At 38.3% G+C, this 25648-nt stretch overlaps 1 pseudogene; it reads right to left on the reverse strand.

Annotated features, from left to right (window-relative positions):
* Positions 1-10555: 10555 nt before the first annotated feature.
* Positions 10556-14339, reverse strand: LOC149178082 (C-type lectin receptor-like tyrosine-protein kinase At1g52310 pseudogene; annotated as a pseudogene).
* Between the last annotated feature and the right edge of the window lie 11309 nt (positions 14340-25648).

Genomic DNA, 25648 nt, shown 5'->3' on the forward strand with positions numbered 1-25648 from the left:
AGAAATAAAAGTGGGAGAATCAACACATTCTCAGCGATATGACTCAATAAAAAATGTTGGGGGCTGAAATCTTGGTCACGGGTTGTGGTTGTATGGACTTTCTCGTATGTGATGGTGCTAAGATTTAATTGGTGTGTGCAAATATATTATCGTGTTGGCTATGGTAGCTATAATATAAGGTTTTGGATTCATATAATCCCTTCCCATTTGGTCTATATTAATTTTTTTTTGAATCTAGTGGTTTTAGAGAATTAAAGGCCCTGTCCATGTATATATTTAATTAGAAAGAAAAATCCCCTTGGAATGCATCACTAGAAGACAATTTTTATTTAATTAGATGGAAATTTGACTAATTTGAAGAAAATTATTTTCTTGGTGAGGAATTGGAAAAATATTTGTCTCTTGGTGTAATTGGGAGGGAAATTTTTATCATGTTGTGAATTTGGAAAATATTTTTTTGTCCTTTTTGGTAAGCTTGGGAGAAAATATTTGTTTTCTTGTATAATTAGAGGGAAAATTTTGTAATTGGAAGAAAAATTATATGTTTATTTGTGATTAGAAGAAATTCCTAAACGAGAAAAGAAACCCACAAGAAAGATCATTGAAGTAAGAGAAAAGGCCATGGTAGGCATGGCAATATTTAGATTTTTGAAAAGAAGAATTCGATTTCTAGCACAATAGATGAACCTTTAAATAATATTCAATCAAAACATAGAGAAGGAATATGGGAAAGCTGTTTAGAAAAATTATAATAATTTGATATTGAGATAAAACGTTTGAAAGTTGTGAAGCGACAAGGTCTATGTAAGTTGAACGGGGGAATTGAAGTAGTTAACATTCCATGTCATAATAGAGTTGGCAATAATTATTCATTATATGCATTTGAATGGTACAAAAATATAATATTCTATTTGAAATTAAGGAAATATGCAGTTGGCATGATAGGTAAAGAAAGTAGAAAATTAAATATGAAATCCAATTTCTATGTGTTGATCTCTAGGGTATTATTTTGAAGAGGCGTATATTGAGCTCTACTTGTGTGTTCCAAAATCAAATGCTTATATAGTTGAGTTTAATCAAAGCCTTCAAATTCTCAATACCAATTTTGGCTATATGTTACTCTATATTGATCAATAGTTCCAAGCACAACAAAGAAGGCTTTTGGTGCCCATGGAAGAGCTCTTGGGAAGGATGAGTGATGCCCTCAATCAGGGCCAACAACTCATCAGTTGTGCTCATTAACAACAAAAATGACAATGTTTTGGTTGTTAGCTCCTGTGCAACCCCTATATATATATATATATATATATATATATATATATATTTAATTTATTTATTTAATATTTTTTTTTTTCAATTTAAATTATATTTTTCATTTTTATTTTTTATTTTAATTTTGTAATTTTTAAAAATTCACCAGAACTTACTATTTGTGCGACCCCTAGTAGATAATTGTTGATCTAAGAATGATGAAATACCCTGAATTTGATACTCCATTTTCTTTGACCCCATCAAAGTTTGAATCAGAATATCCAATTAGGCTGAAGTCATCCACGTTAGTGTACTTAAGTCCAAAATATTTGGTTCCCTTTAAGTATCTTAGACCCTTTTTGAAGTAGACCAATGCCCTTCACAAGGCTTTTGCATGAATCTGGAAAGGATGCCAATAACAAATGAGAGATCTAATCTGGTGGTGGTAAGGTAGATGAGGATACCCACAAATTGTTTGTACTTAGTTGCATCCTTTAATTCCCCTTTTTTTAATGTGATGATCAGGTGCTCAAAAAATAACTGAAAATTCAAAATTGTCGGATCGATGTGGAACCTAGAAAACCGCATAGTGCTCTTCATGTTGAATTTGGGACAACTTGTTTCGCGTGAAACTAACACCATATGCTTCCAAAATCATATTCTGTTCACTTTCCCAAATAGATGACTTTTTCAAAAAAATGGACAGCCTAGTCTACAGTTCACACTGTTGACTTGGCGCTGACTGTGTAAGTGTATGTGGTAGTTTGACTGGTCAATGGGCTCCTCCTATGAATGGTAGGCTGACAAGTGGCATATTTTTATTGGTGCAATTCGACGATTTCTGATTGGTTGGATTGGTGGCCAACCACGGGTGGACATGTGGCCCAGCCGGAGGCTACCACATGGCAGCCCGGGGGCACCAAAATTATGGTTCAAGTTTGAGGGGAGGAATTGGGGGTCGAACCCATGACCTCCCAACATAATTCTAACACCTCCACCAATACATCATTGTAGTGTTTCTTAACCATTACAGGCGCGAGTTCTATTTGAATTTTAGTAGCGCACCATTTGGAGGTTGGGCTAGCCTGTTGGGGGCCGAACCTTGGTTATACCACCCACATACAACCACCGATGGAGAGCAGTGAGGGGGGGCGGATGGCGGGGGCAGCCCGTTGGCCTTAGCCCTAGGCACATGGCCCCCCACATGGCCACATTTTTCGGAATTTAAGCGTTGAAGACATTTAAAGTGTTTGACAATTTCACTTGATTTTCGGTGAAATTTTCGCTTTGTTAGCGTGTTTTGGGGAAAAATTATAAGATGGTGCCGGATTTTGGGGAATTTGCAGTGTGATTAGAAAAAGATTGGGAAAGGCCATAACTTCTTCAGTTTTTGACCAAATCAAGAGCATAAAGAGGCTACACAGGCATTTTTGGGCATTCTGGAGCCATTAGAACAGGTTTCAGAGCTTTCTGAGCATTGTAAACTGATGTATTCACACTTTTGAGCATAATAGAGAGGGTCAAGCCATTGGAAGTTGGACCAAGGAGACGTAGCCCAGGAGGGGTGAACTCCTTCATCATGTGTTGTTGTGATATTGTTTATGGTGATGTTTATGTTTGTTATATGTTGTTGTTCAGTCATTTGTTTATGTTAATTTTCACATAAAAAAACTCAAAAACCCATGTTTAAACTTCCAAATAATTTCATAAATCCTAAAGCATTAATATAATATGAAAAGGAACTTTAACACAGCAAAACTAATTTTCTCAATCATATCAAGTTTGGTATCATAGCTCTTCGTTTTATTCGTGTAAGAAAGATTTAACTGTTTGCAAGTGAATGTCATGCTTACAAGGTTAAAACTCAAGAGAGCAGAAGAGAAGCTGGTTGAAAGCCCTGAAGTTGGGTCAAGGGGAAGGAGGGCAAGGTTGCCACAATCTCCACCACAAGTTCTTCCTCAAGTTGCAGTTGAGACTCTAGTGAGCATGTCTCATGAAGGAGAACCTACAAACATGACAGAGGATGAAAAGGTCTTCAGGAAGGCTTTCTTTGATATGACAGAGATGGTGAAGGTCCTCTATGAAGAGAGGAATACCAGACTGCAGGGTGAAATCTCCAAACCTCCCAAAGGAGAAGGTTTTTCACGAGGAGGTAAACCTCCACCCTCTCCACCATATTGTTCATCTTCTTCTTCACAAGCATCTTCACCCTCTTCCACTAAGTTACACAACCCTTACTCATAATCATCAACGTACCTAAAAAGGAACTGATAAATCACCCTTATTAAAACTTGATGTTAAATTTGAACTGCCCATGTATAATGGTGAAGTGAATGCAGAGAATCTTGACAATTGGGTTTGTCAGTTGGAGGTCTATTGCAAAATTCAAAACCTTCAAGTTGATGACATAAAGATTCAATTTACCTCCTTGATTATGGAGGGTGCATCACTAGTATTGTGGGAATCAAAGACAGAAGAAGAGATAAAAAAACACGATAAGATCTCAATTTCTTGGTTTGATTTCATTGTTGCAATTAAAAGACAATTATACCCTCTAGCTTATATGTAGAAATCCATCATGAATTGGTAGAAATTTAGACAACTTAAAGGTCAAAATGTGCAAGATTACACCCAAGAATTTTTGTATAATTGTGGCCATCCAGAAGTCTCATGACAACAAGAGTTAAGAATAGTGGTCAATGCCACAATTGGGGGATGACTGAGGAAATTTGCAATGTTATTAGTGTTTCCCTTCTTGTATTTAATGTTTAAATGAAATTTTTATAGATATGTGGACCATTTTTTATGGCAATCATTCTGAAACTTTCGTTTTATCTGTATAAATTGAAGAGCTCGAAGATCTATTTGGATGATCGTCTCCTTCCCCATAATGTAATTTTTCCACTATCGGCAAGCCTAAACAATGGAATACATCTCCTTATCATAGGTGGGGTACTTCTGAATCATATCGGAGAGTGTCTCACTATGGTAGGCCACTGGATGCCTTTGTTGGGTGAGAACTATACTAATAGCATAGTTGGAGGCATCTGTCTCAATTTCTAATGGTTTTTGTAGGTCTGGCAAGGTGAGTATTGGTGCAAAGAAAAGGCAGTGATTCAACTCAATGAATGCCTTTTTTTGGGACTCATATCGAAAATAATTTTCTTTCACTCCACCTTTAGTAACTTGACTCAAAGTCCAAGTGATATGAGAGAATCCCAAAATGAACCTTCAATAGAAATTGGCAAGTCCAAAAAAGATGTGAAGCTTTGTTAGAATTGTTAGGGTTGGCGAATCTCAAATGACTTGGATCTTAGCTGGATCCAGGTGCATGCCTTGTTAATCAATGTTGTAGCCTAGATATTGGACCTGGTTCATGACAAATTATCATTTCTCCAAATTGGCACATAGTTTGTGATGTCGTAGAGTTTGAACGACCTGTAGAATATGTTGGCGGTGATCTACCCAACGTTTGTTGAAAATAAGGATGACGTCCAAATATATAACCATGAATGGGTTGGTGAAAGGATGCAATATGCCATCCATCAACCTCATAAAATTTGTACGGCCATTTTTCAACCCGAAGGGCATGACCAACCACTCAAAGAGGTCTTCCTTGGATTTGAAGCTAGTCTTCCATACATCTGTGGGTTTTATTAGAACTTGGTGATAGCCAAACTTCAAATCAATCTTGATGAAGTAATTAGCCCCCTTGAGCTATTCAAGAAGGTCATAAATCCATGGGACTAGGTACCTACTCTTGAAAGTGATTTTATTCAATGCCCAATAATCAATGCAGAGTTTCTAGGTCCCATCCTTCTTTTGTACAAGTACAATTAGGCTCCCACAAAGTGAGGAACTTGACTGGATGTATCCTTTTTGTAGTAGCTCATGGATTTGCTACTTGATTTCCTCATTTCCTAGAAGAGAGCGATGATATATGGTTCCATTGGGTAGAGGATCTTCAAAATTCAAATTGATCAAATGGTTGACTTGATAGTGCAAGGGTACCCCTGTGGGTGAGGAGAAGATGTCCTTGTACTCCTCCATGACCTTATCAAATTACTTCTATTGCATAAACGAACTCTCTTTGGGGTCCATGGATGTTTCCATGATCTTCCCCTTACTTTGAGAGTGAATTATAAAGAAAAATAAAATCTCGGTCTAGGAGATGATTTTACTACATTACTTATTAGAGGCTAAAGAAATGGCAGTAGGTTGGGCTACCTCTGGTATCCTGTATAGTTTTCTTCCCAAAGTAATAATCACAGTGTGACGTCTAGACTCATACATATCATGACACTTCCAAAAGTATGGTTGGAATAATAAAACATCACAAACTTCAAGAGGACCAACATCACACGATACCTCATCTGCGAAGAGCTTGATGTTGTAGGGAAGGCGACATTGTTGGATGACACTGAGATATCATCCTTGGTGGAGCCACACGATGGTGTATGGTTGTGGGTGTGGTGTCATTAACATGACCAATTTCTTAACGAACTCTGTGGATATGAGGTTCCTTTAGCTCCAATTGTCAAAAATGAACTATAGTGGAGAACCTTTCACCCACATTTGTGAGTGGAAGAGATGCTCCCCCTCCTCTAGATCTTTTGGCTCAATCTTCTATACCTTGGTGGTGGTAACGATGGCACTGGGCTCTGTGTCAATAATCTACTTCCCATTGTCATTTTCATTATTGGTTTCTGGCTCAAAGTCAGAACATGCATCATACTTCGAAGTTTTTAGCTGGGCCACGAGTGACTACTTGGTGAGACACTCATTTGTGTTGTGGTTGGGGCTCTTATGGAACTGACACCACTTTCCTATGTCCTTCTTCATCTTTGTGGTGCTATTATTTACTTATGGCTTAAATGGGATGTCTTAGGCCACTCTACCTTGGCTTTGTCCTTTGTTTTGTGGTTTGGGGGTGCCTTTTCCCTGCTTAAGATTCGCAGATCCAAAGTCTCACTTTTTCTGCTTAAATTTCTACTCAGTCTTGACATCATATCCATATGTTGCACCAAGCGAGGAGATGTCCATGAAATCCATTTTTTCCTAGACCATTTTTTTCAAAAAACCATAGTACTTGAGTACCAGATGCCACTCAGAATCCTTCATACCCAAATTTGCGTGCAGAGTATGGAAAATATTTGTGAACTTTGGGATGTCTTGATCCCTTTCCTATCATAGATTGGTCCATTTTCTATACTTATCTTGATAGATCTTGAAAAGGTAATATTGTTCCTTGACATCATCGCAAAAATAATTCCAAGAGGTTTCAACTAAAACTAGTTAGGGTTCCTCCTCGTCCCTCTGCTTACAGTAAGTTTCCAACCAATCCTTGACATGGGGGTGGTTTTAAGGAGTGTAAAAGTAATATTTTCATTGTTGAAAAGATTGTGGACTGAAAAATATCCTTCCGGTAGATTTAAACATCTATCTAGGGCATTTTCATCTATCTGGCCTTCATATATAGAAATACCAAATTTAACTTGTACCTTAAAGGGGAAAAAACCTATGAAGTGATTGTTGGATGAAGATGCTTCACCCACTAATACATGTTGAGGGATCTGGGAAAAAATATCCATCATCTCATTTTGATGTCGCTCAAGGGCCTCCTCAAGCAAAATTTTGAAAATGTCTCTTGCTTCATTGTCTTTTTTCTTCTCCAATGGGAGGCCATCATGGTTAGTGAAGTAGGTCTTACAAGGGTTCAACCTTGTCAAGTCCCAACTCCTTATACCCAGACCTTATTGTGGACATGCACAAAAAAACTGAGAAATAACAAACCGCTCTGATACATTTGATCCTGATTTATGAAGGAACATAAAGAAATACAAATTTACACAAGAACTATGTTACAATGAGGCTTAGAGGCATTTTTATCACCAATAAATAATTGAAAACCATAGACAACTAAAAACCTAACACTAGGAGATGAAGTGTAAAAGGCTTGTGGGCCTTGTTGGGGTTAGTTGGAACATCAACTTTCCAGGGTCGTAACTTTGGCATATGATCTTTGTTTGGTGCACACAAAACCTCTTTAGAAATATATATTTGAGGAAAAAAAAATTTAGTACAAAAGGGGGCTATTTGCTTCCCATTTTCTAGTTTCTCAAGAAAACGCCATTTAGGGCCTCAAAACAACATTGAAAGTTTAGGACCCGAAAAATTGCCAAAAATAGAAAATTGTTGAAATAGGAAACTGTGCTAGAAATTAGGAAACTAAAAGGATTCATTATGGGGGGTAAAAATGGAATAGGTAGGTGGCCACCAATATCCACCTAGACTAGTGGATATGTTAGAGAAAGACCAAGATAGAAATGCTCAGACAATGGGAATGAGGTAAAATCATGATTAACAATCTGCAAAACAAGAAACAAGAATGAAATAGAAAAAAATAATAAGAAACATGCCACAAGAAGGATTAGTGAGTTAATACCATCTCAGATATACATGAATAGGAAAGGGATAGAGGTTAATTGCAAATAAATTTACAATGATTTACTGGCATAGTGTGGAATAAGAAAGTAAGGATTCAAAGTAGACATGTAAGCCGCAAGGCATGAACAAGTTCATTAACATATCACCCACATGAAAACACACATACAAACATGATGAAAATACCAGAAACCTAGTACAACCATAGTGAAGAAGCATCGAAATCAATGGCAAAAGAGGAGGACCTCTTATTAATGTTGTTGCAAATACAAGTACATATTCAATAAGTCCATCAAGGCCCAATAGTGGAACATGGGTTTTTCATACCATCACACAAAGCAAAACCCTAGATTCACCGCAACACACCCTACTAGCTGCTAAGAGCTGAATGCCTCTAGCTCCTTAAGCAGATAAAAACTACATAAATATAACCTAGCTTAAGTGCTAAAATTCCCTACAGATGAGGCATTAGGGTATATTTATAGAAGTGAGGTGATTTCTCACCTACCATGACCTTTCACCTACCCTCATGACTCTTGAACTTCATCGTGACTCTCTCTCATGTCTAATGACTATTGCATGCTGAAATCAATCCTATCATAGTCGTTGGCATTATGATGACAAATTTTTATATTATGGCGAAAAAAGAGTTATGAGGAGAATATAGAGGCTTCTTGGAAACCATATAGTACTTGTTGCTAAGGTTGTTTCCAGGTCACGATATAAGGTTGTGTTGTTCACTTGTTGTCTCGAATGACTATTTTCCTTCTACTGCAGCTCATTTGCATCCAACCAACTTTTTATGTCGTGCCTTTAATATTGATAACTAGTTCTAAAATCGAATATGGATCTAGCTTGTCTGCTCATTAAAACCCTAGTTTCATAGCCTATGTGAGTAGCCCTAGCTTCCTCCACATAGGTCACCATTGTCATTCCCTTTCTTCTACCTACAAGAAAACTACATCGATCAAATACATTTGAAGACAAAGAATAATATTATAAATCTAATAAATTGAATAAATGTTAGATATTAATTTTGACCCTTGTACATTCCTTTTATGCACTACAATATCATCAAGGTTTGTATAGCTTGTGTAGGATTATTTTAAGCTTCCTTAACCATATTTGTGGAAGAAATTCCTTCCCAAAAATCATGTCCTTATTTAAGAAAATCACAGGTAAGGTCTTTGATATGATCCTCATTGAATTTTTTTCATCATAGTTGCGACTTTTCCTGAAATTTTCTCCTCATAAACATATATTTTAATTATCTTGATATCTTACAATTGATATTTCTATCATCAAATTTGGAAGCCTCCACTATTTCATTACATGAATTAGAAGGTATACTGACATCTTTTCAATTTTCATAGTTGGAGCATTTTTATCTCACCAACTGTAACTTTTATAACCCTTCTCATCAATATCATGAAGAATTAATATTAGGACAAACTGATCTACTTGTGATGCACAACCAAATCATATTTGGAATAGTTTGGATTTCTAGATGTACACTATGAAACTCTGTTGTCTAAGTTCTCATATCCACTTTCAGAAGTACCTTCATTCCAAACTCCCCTTTAAACATTTGGATAAAAACATAGCATGGACTTTTCAACATTTAAAAATGATTTCCATCAAATTCACGATGATCATATCTAATGCTCTCCTGGTCACCATTGTTCTAGAATTCCGAACATTAGCTTGCATTTGGAACTCATCCATGGGTGAAGATTTTTTTTTCTAATGAGATGGCTATAGATCCCTTTCTTCATTACCCATAAAATTTTAGGTCTAAACGCATTTTATTGAGCAAAAGTAGTTGCAATGTCGTGAATTAAATTGTGTGTCACAATTTCTGGAGTGGTCGCATGTTAAACCCTTAGCACAGGTCACACATTCGGGGCATGGTGCAAGTCGTAACTTTGGATTACATGGATACTAAGGGTTGCGGATGTGACTTGCGACCTAAAGAGCTGAGTGAAAGACCTAGTTAGAGGTAACATCCGTCGTTTGCAGTTAGAGAGAGCAGGAATGAGACCGACAAGTAGGATTACGACTAGTGAATTCAATTTTTTTAAGAGAAAGGTGTGTCACTCTACTTGTTTATGGTTTTCAATATATGCTACGGAAGAAAATTCTTAATCTAATTTGGGTCATAAGAATCATTTCATGATTTATATGGCAAGTCACCAAAACTAGTTACTATACAAACTACTTATGGACTAAAATGAAAGGAACACATAGGATCTTTGAGAGGGATTCATTAAAGGGGATGTAACTTTAGTTCAACTAGCACATTGCATGTTCTATGCCATATAAGATAAATTACTTTCGTTTAAATGAATGTATGCCACCTTCAAGACCCTAAGATCACACCTATCGAAGAAATGCATGAACAATTTAATAAATGCACCTCTAGATGATTAGATATAGTGATTAGAGCAATTCAAAAGTGATCCAGTGTCAACTAAGATTTCATGTGTAATCATAGGTATTGAACCCTGCAGTTGAAAGGAAATTGGTGTCGCTCTAAGAGCATCATTCAACTGAGGAGGTCAGAGATCAACATTTTTTAGCCAAGTGAAAAATAATAGGAAGAGTAGTGTGGTAGAGGAGAATAAGAATGCAAGGTTGGGGCCGATGAAATTGATGAAACCTGGAAAGTGTGTCAAGAGAAACTATTACAATGATTGATAATTACTTCCAAGGGGGTTATAAATTGGAGCCGTGTTGCAACTTGTTAAGTCAAAAATTCCACACAAATCATAAAGTCAAGGGCAATCGGTATCACTGTGAAATGTGTTGGTGAATTGTGACTGAGGCAAGTCACATTTCCCATTATGAATTCCACATAATTTTATTTGTTCATGTTGATTTGGTGGTCATCAATTTTAGTTGTGATTTCATTTTGGTAAATAATTTCAGGAGCAAGATATCCATGAGTGCAAACCATTGTTTTCCTCTCATGTATGTCTTCCCATGGTAGAAACATGGACAGGCCCACACCTATTATGTGTGCCCCAAAATCTTCATATAAGAGGAAATTGTTGGCCTGAATATCTATGTGCTTTATATGATGTTTTACTTTTCATGTAGAAACACAATACCTTGGGAAAGTGTAGTCACAATTCATATTCTCATCCTCCAATCCAAACTCCTACCTCCTTTCGGAAGATGATGTAACCATCCATCCAAAGGACCATTGGCTACAAGTTCATAAATAATATCCCTAACCATGTCCATATAAAAATGCTTTAACAACCACAATATTGGGATGATTAAGCCATGTGATCCTTCTAACTTCATAATAGAACCTTTCTTACTCTGGAAACTAGATTTTTGTAGCTTCTTAATAGCTACTATTGAACTGCCTGGCAAGACACTCCTATATGTTCCTCCCTTCTTTGTATCTCCTAGGAGGTGATTTGTTTCACTAAAATTTTTAGTGGTAATTCTCAATTCATCATCACGTGACACCCTCCATGAAGGAGGAACAAGAGCAACAAAAGAAAGGTTGGGTATTTTCCTAGATCTCTTGTGCCTTTTTCTCTGCCTATATGCTAGAAACCAAATGACCACAACAAGTGTAGTAGAAAGGATCATTCCACTTACAACCACAAGGATTAAAATTTACTCTTTATGACAAGGTCCATGATCATATTTATTTTATTTTCTTAGCATGCATACAAATTCATGGGAGTTATTGCATCTATCCCCCACTAGAGTGACTTGCCCATTGGTCACTAAAGTGAAAAAGTCAGTCCAATTTGTGTTGAGGCATGAATAATTTGAAAAGTTGAGAGGAGATGGTGCCCTAAGAAAAACATGTTTTTTCCAAAGGGTTCAATGATCACTCAATTCCAAAATAAAACCTTTCTAAGAGTTAACACCATGCCCTCCAGCCCAACACCCATTTTCTACAAAAATCTTGTACATATTTTAGCTATTGCACATATGTTAATGCAACGAGATGATTATTGTGGCTCCAATAGACTACCTCTAAATTGTCTCATGAACATGCATTTGACATGATAAGGAAACACTTTTTTCCTGTTTGGTGGGTTGTTCCATCCTATTCGGAAAAGTCCTTTTTTGAATAGTAAGTTGTGCCCTATAATATTCCAATAATATTTCTAGGTGCAATTATGTTTCGCTGTTTTTAATTCAAGCACTTGGTGCATTCTCCGGGTCATTATTTATTATCACATTGTTGCTGAATTTTTACGGCCTGTGACTTAAAAGGATAGGAAAGCTAGTGTGATCACAGGTCGCATTTTTAGGTTGCAATCTGAGAGTGCATAAGTGTGACTTGCAAGTAGGAATGCGACTAGCAACTTCAATTAACTCAAGAGAAAGGTTCGTTTCTAATGGAATAACATTCACTAGTAAAAAAGGCATCATATTTCTTGGTCCATCTCAGATGTAGGTGATGGTGTCCCATTCAAAAGTAGCTTTTCACCAGAAAATTGTTGAAGCTAGTGATCCTCATCACAAATTAATCTTATTTATTGTTAGAAAGAGGTAATATTATGGAGGTTGTGTCAGCTAGGGAAGACTATTACAACAATTTGATGATTTTCTAGATGACATAGAGAATGAAAGAAAGAAATCAATTGCATTCCATGTATGGATAGAAGACTTCCTCAAGAAAGGCACTCATTATGAGTGAAAGGATGCACAAAAATAGGGTTTGGTTTAGTTTCTACTTCCACTAGTGTCGCCTTCCTAACATGAGTACTTTATGAGAATGAACATCTAGAAGCTTTCTCTTCCCAAACTAGTCATATAAATGAAAAATTCATGGAGAATTCCATTAGGGGTGGATAAAAGTGACTAGGGTTTTGGGTCAGTAAAACTTGGAATCTTAATGGCTCCCTCTCTATTTTTTGAAACCACTTTGAAATTGAGTTTTGTATGCATTCCAAGGGAATGTTTAGAAGTCCATAATCTTAAATGATAAAATTATAAATCCAAAATGGATTGTAAGCATGAGATTGAAAATGAGATGTTGCCAAACTGTATGAGGCGCTTTTAGTTGATTTTGCAGCTTCAAGTGACATGGATATTTTAAATAAATTTTTTGAATATGTGATCAAACATTCGCTCAAACCCTAATGAAATCATAATAAAACAATCCAACATGAACCTAGGAGGATAAATACCACGCACATCATGAGAGTATTAGTTCCCTACCATAGGAGCCCTGAAAAGTAGAGGGCGCACCCAAAATTTGGTGTTAGGCCAAAAGTTTGGGTGCGTTTTGTGATGAGCCTCATCATTAGGTAACTATATGGACCTTAATTCACCTCCTAGCTTAGTCAAATCAACACTTCTCACAATTTATTACATGTTTTGATTATATTTTGTTTAATGAGATGAGTCAAAGTAAGATATTATGCCTAGTGGACTAATGTGCATTGAATGCAGGTTTGTGAGAGGAAATCAGGGAATTTTGGCAAGATTAAAGGCAGAAACTCGAATGCGACAAGGAAGAGAGATTGTAAGAGGTAAATACTCCTCATTTACTCCTCCCTCATTCGAATATTCCTCCATCAATCACACTAGCTCAGAGTACAAGCAACCAAGTCATGAAGATCAAAAGGCAGCTGAGCAAGTGATAGTCAAAGAGTTAGTTCATCTCGAGTTTAGAAGAAGAGCCTCCCTATATTTAAGGAATTCATTGGAGACTTTAGTTTTATAAATAAAGAGGCCTAGAGCCTCATTAGGAGTCGAATTTTTGCTGTAAAAGAACTAGTTATTTTTGAGCTCCAGACTTGTGGAAGACATTACTATGTAATTTTCTATTTTGATAATGAGAATGAGCTTCTTCTTGATCCAACACTGATTTAACTTAGAGGGCTGAAGCTCTTGGGTTAGGGCCCAACCCTAGCATATCTTGTATCTGTATGCTTAAGTTAGTTTCATAGATTCATGTTTAAATTGTCCTTAGAAGTATTTCATTGCAAGTAGTGTAGATTTGATTAGTTTGCTTCCATTTGTGCTTTAGCTCAACAATAGGTTAGAGGGGATAAAAGGAGCATAAAAAAGCTATTAGTAGGTGTCTTGGCCTCACCTCTTCCTTCAGGGATCATGATTTGAGGAAAGGACCCCCATGCAGCCCCAAAAAGACATAATTCTACTTTCTCATAGAATTTAGAGTTTATTGTACTTGAACCAGCATTTGATCGGTTTTCAAGTGTAAGATTTAATTACAATTTCTTCCATATTCAGTGTTACAGTAGATCTCATCAATGATTTCATCTTATTCTGCAAATTTGCCTCATGCATGAAGTAGATAGCTAGATCATTAAACTCTATTTTTCTAGCTTATTGAAATTCTTTTTGTTTACATGATTTTTGGGCAAATATCAATGTTTGATGCAGTGCAGGTGTTTCAGAAGCAAAGAGAGATCTCATAGTCAGAAACCTCCTCCCAAATTCATCCATCCATGATCATTCCTTGCTTTCACTAAGACCCTCACCAATTTCATCATTTTTCAAGGAAACTTCTCTAAGCATGTTGAGAAAATCCAACCATCTCCCAACCTTGGTTTTGAGTTTTGAGTGATCCTAGGCATTTTCTCACTCCATTCCATCCACCAACCACCTTCCCTAAGCCTTCCACCACCTTCAGCACCCATCGTTTTGCGCTCGGCTGTATCCTGTAGAAATACCGGGAATCCTATAGGTTTTCTTGTAGTGGCCTGTTTTGAGGCCGAATTGAGGGAAAACGTATAGAAATCCACACAAGGTCACCTAAGGGTCTCCCAAACCTTCGAACCATCCACCAACATCCCTAAGCCACCTGCCACATCACCAAAAGAGATTAGCTTTCACACTTCTCCATAAAAAAGGAAAAAGACAAAAAGAAAAAATAGATTTGTTGTAGGCATTTACATGCATAGTACTGGAATGTTGATGCTTTGAATTTACATGCTTAAAATAGTTGAATTTCATACATATTATTCTAGCATTAGACAGAATTTATCTTAGAGTATATTTTTCTTTCCCTCATTAGTACTCAAGCTTCTTCTGAATCCATAGAAATCTAGCTTGACAAACCCTAGTTGTCTCTCGCCAGCTGAATAGTGACAAAAGGTAGAACCATCACTTTTACTTCTATATACAACACTATCACCTCCAAGTTTGATCCAGGTGGATATTGTTGGCCACCTACCAAGTACACTTGGACCCCCACCATTGTTCTCTCAACAATTTCAGTTTCCTTAATTATAGCACAACTTACTATTTTTAGCAGTTTTTTAGGTCCTGAACTTCCGGACCCGTTTTGAGGCCCTAAACGATGTTTTTTGGGAAATATAGGGTCCATGGAGTAATGTTTCCCTTCCCAAACTTGTAGTGCTCGGATAGATCTTTCTAACGAGCTATTGTACGCGTCAAACAGAGATCGTATGCCAAAGTTACGACCCTGGGAAATTGATGTACCAATTTACCCAAACGGGGCCCACAATTTGGCGTTTCATCTTCTAGGGTTAGGTTTTGGGATGTGAAGGGTTTTCCATTGTTTCTCAACAATAAATAGGCCTTCGAGCCTCATTGTAACATAGTTCAGAGGCATGTAGCCACCACATCTCTTCTCAGAGATAAGCTACCATCGCCCTAGCTGTTTATTTCCATTTTCTATTTGTAAGCATATCTCAGTATTTTACATTAATGAAATGAAGTATTATTTCCACTGCATATCTGTGTTTATGGTTATCTCTGTAATTTGTTGCATTCCTGTTTAAATCTGGATCAGTGGTATCAGAGCAGTCTACATTTTCTCTGTTTTTCTTTGCATGTCCCCAACGAGGTTAGGATATAAGGAGTTAGGGCTTGAACTGGTCGAACCTTTGCAAGACCAGCCTCGCAAATCCCGACGGCCTCCCATGGTGGATGAGAAGAAAGACGAGGGGGTAGGAGATCCTATCAAAATCTTGCTCGAAGAAGCCCTCGAGCAACAAAGGAACATGATGATGGACAACTTTGCCTAGATCCTTCAGTGACTACCCAGAAGCGATGCATCGGCTTCCAGCAGCTACTCTGGAAATGCCACGCCCTTTAAGGTACAAGTTAATTTTGAAATCCCCATATTCGAGGGTCAGATAGACGCAAATGTCGTAGAGAAATGGTTAAATCTGCTAGAGCGTTATTTTTCTGTTCATGAATTTTCGAGTCGGGAAAAGATTGTTTTTTCTCTTCTCAAAGCAGCCCCCCACGTCAAGGACTGGTGGGAAACCTACTGCGAGCAGAAGGATGAAAATATCGACTCACTATTTTCAGCCGCACCCACCTGGAATTCATTCCGGGATGCCATCAAGGAGCAGTACTACCGTGTCAGAAGCTATGAGGATCAATACATAAAGTGGACCACGCTGCGTCAAGGAAGGGACCAAGACGTACCAGAGTTCACCATTCTTTTCCATACCCTTCGCACAAAGTTGGGTATCAAGGATTCGGAGCAGCATTTGATACTCAAATACCATGGCTGCTTGCACAAGTACATCTAGGAAGAAATAGAATTCCTGAACATCTCCTTGCTCGGCACAGCATACCGATATGCCATCAAGGTCGAGCAGAAGTTTAAACAGAAGAAGTGAGACTTTGGATTTGCGCATCCAAAAGGTACCCCTAAACCACAGAACAAAGGACAAAGCCAAGGTGGGGTAGCCCAAGAAAACCCGCCAAAGTTGCAAGCAAAGAACAGCACCGCGAAGCCGAAAAAGGACACGGGAAAATGGCGTGAGTTCCATAAGAGCTCCACTCACAACACAAGTGAGTGTCGGGCCAAGCAGTCACTGGTGGCTGAGCTAAAGGTTTCAGAATCAGATGCATGTTTCGACTCTGAGTCAGAACCCGACAAGGAGAATGAAAAAGGGAAGCAGATTATCAATGTGGAGCCCAACGCCACCGTTGCCACCACGAAGATATAGAAGGAGGAACCCGAAGATCCAGAGGAGGAGGAGCGTCTCTTCCACTCCCAGATGTGGGTAAAGGGCTCCCCGCTATAGTTCATTGTCAATAGCGGGAGCCAAAAGAACCTCATTTCGGCAGAGGTCATGAAGCAGTTGGGCTTAGTGACCACAACACATCCACAACTGTACACCATCAGGTGGCTTCACCAAGGACGGGATCTTCGTGTGAGCAGCCAGTGTCGCCTTCCACACAACATCAAGCCCTTCACGGTTGAGGTATTGTGTGACATTGCTCCCCTTGAAGTTTGTGATGTATTATTAGGACAACCATACCTGTGGAAGCGACATGCTGTGTATGAATCAAGGCCCCATGCTGTTATTATTACATTTGGAAATAAGTTGTACAGGATACCAGAGGTAGCATCGCCTACCTCCATCTCTTTGATTACTGCAAAACAATGCAGTAAGCTCATTTCCAAAACCAGGAAATTTGTTTTCCTGATGATACGCCCTCAAGGAAAGAAGAAGACAGTTGCCACGACCTCCAGATAGGGCCCCTCCATATGACAACTACAGATGGACAAGGTTGTGGAGGAGTACGAGGACATCTTCACCTCCCCCGCAGGGGTTCCTCTGCACTGTCAGGTCAAGCACTCCATCGATCTGACCCCAGGTGTGCCGCTACCCAATGGACCAATTTATCGGCGCTTTGTTCTGTAGAACGATGAAATCAAGTGGCAAATTCAGGAGCTACTACAGAAAGGTCACATCCATCTGAGTTCATCGCCTTGTGGGAGCCCGATCGTGTTGGTACAGAAGAAGGATGGGACTTGGAGACTCTGTATTGACTATCTGGCGCTGAACAAGATCATTGTCTGTAATAGGTACCCGATCCTGCGGATTGATGACCTCTTGGACCAACTAAAGGGGGCAAAATATTTCAGCAAGATCGATCTGAAGTCAGGATATCACCAGGTACCAATCGAACCCTCTGATGTGTGGAAGACTGCCTTCAAAGCCAAGGAGGGCCTTTTCGAATGGTTGGTTATGCCTTTCGAATTGACGAATTCTCCTGCAAACTTCATGAGGCTAATGGATAACATATTGCAGCCATTCCCCAACTCATTTGTAGTGGTATACTTGGATGACATTCTGATCTTTAGCCAGAGTTGGGAAGAGCACCTCCACCACATCTGACAGGTTTCTCCAAACACTGCGACAACACAAGCTATGTGCCAATTTGGAGAAATGCACTTTTGGCATGACCCAGGTTCAGTATCTGGGATACATTATTGATGAATAGGGGGTGCATGTGGATCCAGCCAAGATCCAAGTCATTCTGGATTGGCCATCTCCAACCACTCTGACAGAGCTCCGCAGCTTTCTAGGTCTTGCCAACTTCTACCACAGGTTCGTGTTGGGGTTTTCTCATATCACTTGACCCTTGAGTCAAGTCACCAAGGGAGGAGTGAAAGCAAAATTCTTTTGGTCTGATTTTCAACAAAAGGCATTCACAGAGTTGAAAGATCGCCTCTGCACGGCACCAGTGCTCACGTTACCAGATTTGCAACAACCATTTGAGGTCAAGACAGATGCCTCTGACTATGCTATTGGGGCAGTCCTTACTCAACATGGGCATCCAGTGGCGTATCACAGTGAAACACTTTCAGACACAGTCTGGAAGTATCCCACTTATGACAAAGAGATGTATTTCATTGTGCAGGCTTGCCGACAATGGAAGCATTACATTTTGGGGAAGGAAACGGTCATCCACACAGACCACCGACCCTTGCAGTTCATAGAGACCCAAGGGAAATTACAGAATGATCGCCATCAAAAGTGGTCTACATACTTGCAACAGTTCCATTTGAATATCAAGTATAAGAAGGGTAGCGCCAATAATGTTTCAGATTGCCTCAGTCGACCACCGATCATGGCGTTAACCACTGTGCTCAACTCTTGTGGGCACGAGACTTCTGATTGGCCACTTCTCTACAAAAGCGACCCAGAATTCGGCCACACATACTAGACACTCTTGGAGGGTCGACATGTTCTAGATTTCCACCTCCAGGATGCCCTGTTATGCCACTTGGGTCACCTTTGTGTTCCTTCAAGCGAGCGTGCCAAGATGATTTGGGAAGCACACTACAATCGGGCTGCTAGGCATTTCTGGGTCGAGAAAATGGTGGCAATATTGCAAAAGTATTTCTTTTGGCCAAATCTTCGACAGGATGTTGGGAAGTACATCAGATCATGTACTGCCTGCGCCATTGCCAAACCGACCATCAAGAAGCAAGGCCTCTATACCCCGCTGCCTACCCCTAGTCGACCTTGAGAATCCATCTCCATGGATTACATGTTAGGCCTTACTTCCACTAAGCATGGAAATGACTGTGTTTTCATGGTCGTCAACAGGTTCTCGAAGATGGCCATTATGGTGGCCTGCAAGAAGAATATCATAGCAGAAGCCACTGCTAAACTCTTCTTTGAACGAGTGTGGGTGCACTTTGGGATCCCACAGTCTATCATCTCAGATCAGGACAGTCGGTTCCTCAGTACATTTTGGTCCAGTCTCTGGTCAATGCTGGACACCAAACTCGCCAAGTCCACAGTCTTCCATCCTCAAACTGATGGCCAGACAAAGGTTGTCAATAGGATGATTGTACACATTCTGTGCATGTACAACTCAAAGCATCCATGCACATGGGATGAGAGCCTCCCCTATGTTCGGCACAGCTACAACCGAGCTCTTCACAGTTCGACTGGCCACAACCCTTTTCAGGTGGGCTTGGGATTCCAGCCACTATGCCCCATTGATGTGGCCATGCCACTTGCAGCTACTCACACAGATTCGGCTCATGACCAGTCCGAAACAGACAAGGCAACTAGCTTCATTGAGCACATCCAACATATTTGCCAGTAGGTCCATGACATTCTAGAGAAATCAAATGCCAAGTACAAGTTGTGACATGATCAACATCGAGTGCCACACAAGTTTCAGGTGGGCGACAAAGTCTGGTTGCATTTGCAAAAGGAATGCCTTACTGGAGCCTATTGGAAACTGAGACCACTCTGATATGGTCCTTACACCATGACTAAGGCTATGGGAGACAATGTATTTGAGCTCAGCATTCCCCCATTCCTAGGCCTGCACCCAGTGTTCAATGTGGACCGCCTTCAGCCATACTTTCCACCATTACTAGACACATCCGACATTGCAGAACAACTCACACCCACAGAATTAAATCCAGATTGCATGGAACAAGCTGCAACTGATTGGATCATGGACACACAGATCAAGAACAATTGCCAATAGAATATCCAACTATACCGAGTTGTCAAAGTAGGCCAACTCCTTCACTAGGGCAAGTGGCTCATCACGGACCAAGTTCGGTAGAAGTTTCCTCATCTCATGGAGGAACTCAACGCAATGGGGACCATTGCTTCCTAAGGGGGGAGGAATGACCTAGGTGGATATTGGTGGCCACCTGCCAAGTCCACCTGGACCCCCACCATTGTTCTCTCAGCAATTTCAGTTTCCTTAATTATAGCACAACTTACTATTTTTAGCAGTTTTTTTGGGTCTTGAACTTCCGGAGCCGTTTTAAGGCCCTAAACAACTTTTTTTGGGAAATCTAGGGGAAACATAGGTCCTTTCCCAAAGTTGTAGTGCTCGGATAGATCTTTCTAACGAGCTATTGTACGCGTCAAACGAAGATCGTATGCCAAAGTTACGACCCCGGGAAATTGATGTACCAATTTACCCAAACAGGGCCCACAATTTGGCGTTTCATCTTCTAGGGTTAGGTTTTGGGATGTGAAGGGTTTTCCATTGTTTCTCAACAATAAATAGGCCTTCGAGCCTCACTGTAACATAGCTCAGAGGCATGTAGCCACCACATCTCTTCTCAGAGATAAGCTACCATCGCCCTAGCTATTTATTTCCATTTTCTATTTGTAAGCATATCTCAGTATTTTACATTAATGAAATGAAGTATTATTTCCGTTGCATATCTGTGTTTATGGTTATCTCTGTAATTTGTTGCGTTTCTGTTTAAATATGAATCAAAGTTTGTACGAACCCCGGGTTGATAAAGTAAAGTTGGCAGCCCTAGGAGTTGCAGCATTCTTGTTGCAATACTGTTGCTCATCACTTTTTGGCGTTGTTGTCGGGGAGGTGTTTGAGTAAAATGTGATTACTGCTTTCTTTCTTCCATTTCTTGTTTATGATATTCTGCTAGTAGTTTCATTTCTACAAGAGTAATTTAGTTGTTTTCCTTTCCATTCTGCATTCTTTGCTTTCCTTTCCATCCTGCAAGTAATATTTCATTCAATTAGTTAGTTTTCATTCAATGTGCAATTTCAATTCCGCAATCACTCTCAAATTTTGAAAAAAAAAACTCAAAACAAAACAAAATCATTTTTTTCATGCCTCGTAGGAATAGGGATAAATTAGGGAAATTTTTTGCAAATACCCCCATTGCTTCAAACATCCAACCTTCCATCTTCTTTGGTGGCTGTGAATTGGAGGAAACCTTAGGTGAGCAACCTGAAATATTTGAAGAACCTACAAGGGAAGAAGAAGAAGAAGAACCCATTCCTACTGATCCAATGGTTGAAAATAGAAATGACAGAGGAAATAGAGAAATATTTGAGGGTACCTTCCCCATTAGGGAAACCAATGGAGATACTAAGATGAAGAATATAAGCCCCTCTTCCCTTCCTCATTTCCATGGCCTAACCTCAGAATATTCGGACACTTTCCTATTTGAATTTATTGTCGAATGCTGAACCTATGACTACACCAATGATGAGCAGAAGTTGAAACTATTCCCATCCACTCTCAAGGATGCAACTTTGCGCTGGTTCATGGGTTTACCTAGGGATAGCATCACCACTTGGGCTCAGATGCAGCAAGCCTTCAACAACAAGTATCGAGACTACTATAGGTTTTGGATTGCAAGTTTCTGTGGAGCGGTTTTTGAGAGATTGAGTTCGGATAATCCACAGTGTTCATCTTTTTTGTCGACGTTTCGAGTCTAGAGCAAGACTCATCATCAGGACATGATATGCTGAGAAGAGAAAGGAAAGGGGTTTTGAGATAAATACGGTGAATGATGCTGGTTTGGGATGCTGAGCCGACTGCTTGATTGATAACCGACTAGCTGATATTTTAATATTTTATTATTTAATTATTTTGTTTTTATTTAATAATGTGAATGCTTTTAACCTAGATTAATGCTGCACCAATGTTATTATTCTTACTGCGCTCAGATATTACGAATGGCTTTAATTAACAAATTTCATTGATGATTTGAATTTAGTTTTATATTGAATTTCTATTTTAGTTATATGATTGTTAATTTGTTTTAGTTATAATTTTCTTAAATAATTTTAGTTTTATATTGCTTATTATCTTAGTGACATATTTTTCTTAATTAACTAATTTATTTAACGAGATTTTAAGTTGTTTTATCAATTAAGTTCATATTGTATAGTTCTCATAGCTTTGGTTATAACTAGGTTTTGAATTGAATAAAGCTTCAAGGAATGTAATATTAAGATGTTATGAATAGTTTAATTAACTAATTTTTATTGATTGAACTTGGTTTTATATTGCATAAGGTTTCAAGGAATGTAATGTTAAGATATTACGAATGGCTTTGATTAACAATTTTATTGTTGATTAGAATTTAGTTTTATATTGAATCATTATTTTAGTTATATGCTTGATGATTTGTTTTAGTTATAATTTTCTTAAATAATTTAGTTATATATTGTTTATTATCTTGGTAACATATTTCTCTTAATTAACCAAGTTATTTAACATGATTTTAAGTTGTTTTATAAACTAAGTTACCTATTGTAAAGTTCTCTTAGCTATGGTTTTAACTAGGTTTTATATTGTATAAAGTTTCAAGGAATGTGATATTAAGATACTATGAATAGCTTTAATTAACTAATTATTATTATTGATTGAACTTGGTTTTATATTGAATAAGGTTACAAGGATGTAATGTTGAGAAGTTATGAAAAGCTTTAATTAACTAATTTTTATATTGATTTGAACTTTGGATTTATATTGAATGGTTAATTTAGATCTATAATTAATAATTGGCTTTAGTTGTAAATTGCTTAAATGATTTAGCTTTATAATGCTTAACAACTTAGTAACATATTTCTAATTTACTAAGATAATAATCTAGGTTTCAAGCTGATTTATAAACTAAGATACCTAAAATAAAAGAGAGGGGAGATAGTTAAGGCATGGAATATGAGGGGAAGGGGAATGTTAGGTGGAAGAGGGATAACTTTTTCTAAGAAGGGAGTTCCAATTTTTGCTAATGTCCCAGCCTCCATCCCTATTAAGGTTACTAGGATGCTTAATGATTTCTATTGCTTCACGAATTTTCCGTTTGAACTGGTGCTTTTTATTAGCAATGACTTTGGTGTCTTCCAGGCATATGTGATGGTTTGTTTTTCCTACATGCTCGGCTAAAGCAGAAGAGTGAGTTCTTTCTTTACGGATATCAGCGCTGTGTTCTTTGAGCCTTATCCTCACAGACCTGCCAGTTTCCCCTATATATTGTTTACCACATGAGCAATTAATGACATAAACACCTTTTTGTTGAAGCTGATCTTGGCTGTCCTTAACAGATTTCATATTTTGTTTGATAGTAGACAAAGGTTTGAAAGAGGTTTTGATGTCTTTTTTCGTGAGAATTCTAGCTATTTTGTCGGTGACACCTTGAATGTAGGGAAGGTAGGCATTAGAAGCTGCGGGGTTACTTGTTTTGTTATTGTTGATCCCAGATTTTGCCTTTTTAATAGCTTTGTGGATGTTTTTATTATTGTATCCTAGGTTGGTGAAAGTTCTTTTTAGGTATGTAATTTCTTCATCAATGTGGTTATCATCTGAAATTCTACAGGCTCTGGTGAAGAGGGTTTGTAGCACCCCCATTTTTTGAGCTGGGTGGTGATGCGAGTCAGCATGGAGGTAATTGTCTGTGTGAGCTTTCTTTCTGAATACTTTATGACCTATGGATCCATCTTTGTTTCTTATAAGGAGAATGTCAAGGAAAGGAATGCAGTTGTTCTCCTCTATTTCCATTGTAAACTTGATGTCTTCAGATATGCTATTGAGATGGTTCAGAAAGTTCTTGAGCTCTTCTTCTCCATGAGGCCAATTAACACATGTGTCATCAACAAATCTGGCCCAGAACTTGGGCTTTAAAGGGTATGTATCAAGGGCCTTGGTTTCAAATTTTTCCATGAAGAGATTAGCAACAATTGGAGAAAGAGGGGAACCCATGGCAACACCTGAAGTTTGCTCAAAGATTTCACCTTGGAAGGAGAAGAAGGTAGAGCGGAGACAAATTTCAGCAAGCTTTGCAGTCTGGGGGTCAGTTACATCTTTGATCACTTGAATGGCTTCATCAAGGGGAATTTTGGTGAAGAGTTGTACTACGTCAAAACTGACCATTTTGTCTTCAGGACCTAATGTTGTGTTTTTGATGAATTTGACAAATTGATTGGAATCTTTTATGTAAGAGCTGGTTTTTCCAACAAGCGGGGCTAGGATGCTGGCGACATATTTTGCTAATTCATAAGTGGGAGATCCTATGGTGTTGACTATAGGTCTTAACGGAACATCTTTTTTATGTATTTTAGGGGCTCCATAAATCCGGGGAGTGATTTCACTGTCAGGGGTAAGGCGCTTTTTTAGTTTATCGTCAAGGTTGGTTTCTTTAATGGTTTTCTTTACTAGTCTAGGTCATGACCTTCACTAGATTTAGGATCTCTCTACTTACCAACTTCCATGGCTTCCATTATTTCTTCCAATTGTTGCATAAGTCACATCACCTTAGCATTCACTAAAGGCCTTTGTCCTCTTTGACATCCTCTTCCATCTCTTTCAACTATGGCATCCATGATAAGTTATTTGTTCCTAGAGCATAATCTTCTTTAATAGAACAATGGTGCAAGAAAAGGGGTTTTTTCTTTATATATATATATATATATATATATATATATATATATATATAGGACCTTTCTTTCTAAAAAACCATTGGATAAAAAATATTTTTAACATAGACCAAAGGGGAAGGGAGGATACAATTCTAAAACTTTATATTATAGCCATCATAGCCAAGACCAAAATATATGCATGCACACCAATTTAACCTTAGCACTAGTGCTTACAAGGAGGTCCATACGACAACGACCCATGACCAATATTTTAACCCTTGGCATTTTGGTACCAAGTCACCCTCGTGAGAATTTACCAAGTCTCTTGATTTTATTTCTAGGGAAAATATGTTGGCATGTGAATAATTCTTGTCAAGTGCCACTTCCTTGTTTTTCCCATCAAGTATTGATCCTGACAATAAAAGTTTGACCCAATGTTTAACCAACCTTCGCTTGTGAGGACCTCTAGGATAGGAAATTTGTTAGCAATTGTAGCTTGCCTCTCTGCCAATCACCACCAAAGAGTTTGTCTCAACTATTTCAAACCCAATCACTCATAAGAAATTCTAGGGTGATTTCTTTCATGGAAGTTGTCTTGGGATAGAAATCTCATAACAAAGTTTTGGTTCTCGTCAAGTAACTAACTCCCACAACTTAAAAAGAAAAAACTAAATCTCAATCCCCTTTCACTCTATTTTGAGAAAGGCTTCATGCAAGCTTATTATAGGGATTTTAATAGGGTGTTAACATGCATATATATACCCCCCTATGATACCACTCATATAGCATATGATAATAAAGAATCCACACATTTAACAATAAGTTTAAAAAAATACTATACATGAATCATAGAGGCACAATATAACCACTCTGGAATGTTTTATTCATAATTAAATCCTCTCGCCACACTCTCTTTCTTTTATTAGTTTCAAACAATGATAAATACATATGCAACATCATTCCATATCCATGAGGACCGAATCAGACGAGCCGAACTTGGCATAATTAAACAAATTCATAAAAAATAGTTCTATTTAATGGATTGCATGGAAATAAAATGAATGCTA

This window comes from Pinus tabuliformis, chromosome 4_1, assembly GCF_031772625.1.
Source record: "Pinus tabuliformis cultivar Carrire ecotype Pingquan chromosome 4_1, CPIR1, whole genome shotgun sequence".
Classification (NCBI taxonomy): domain Eukaryota; kingdom Viridiplantae; phylum Streptophyta; class Pinopsida; order Pinales; family Pinaceae; genus Pinus; species Pinus tabuliformis.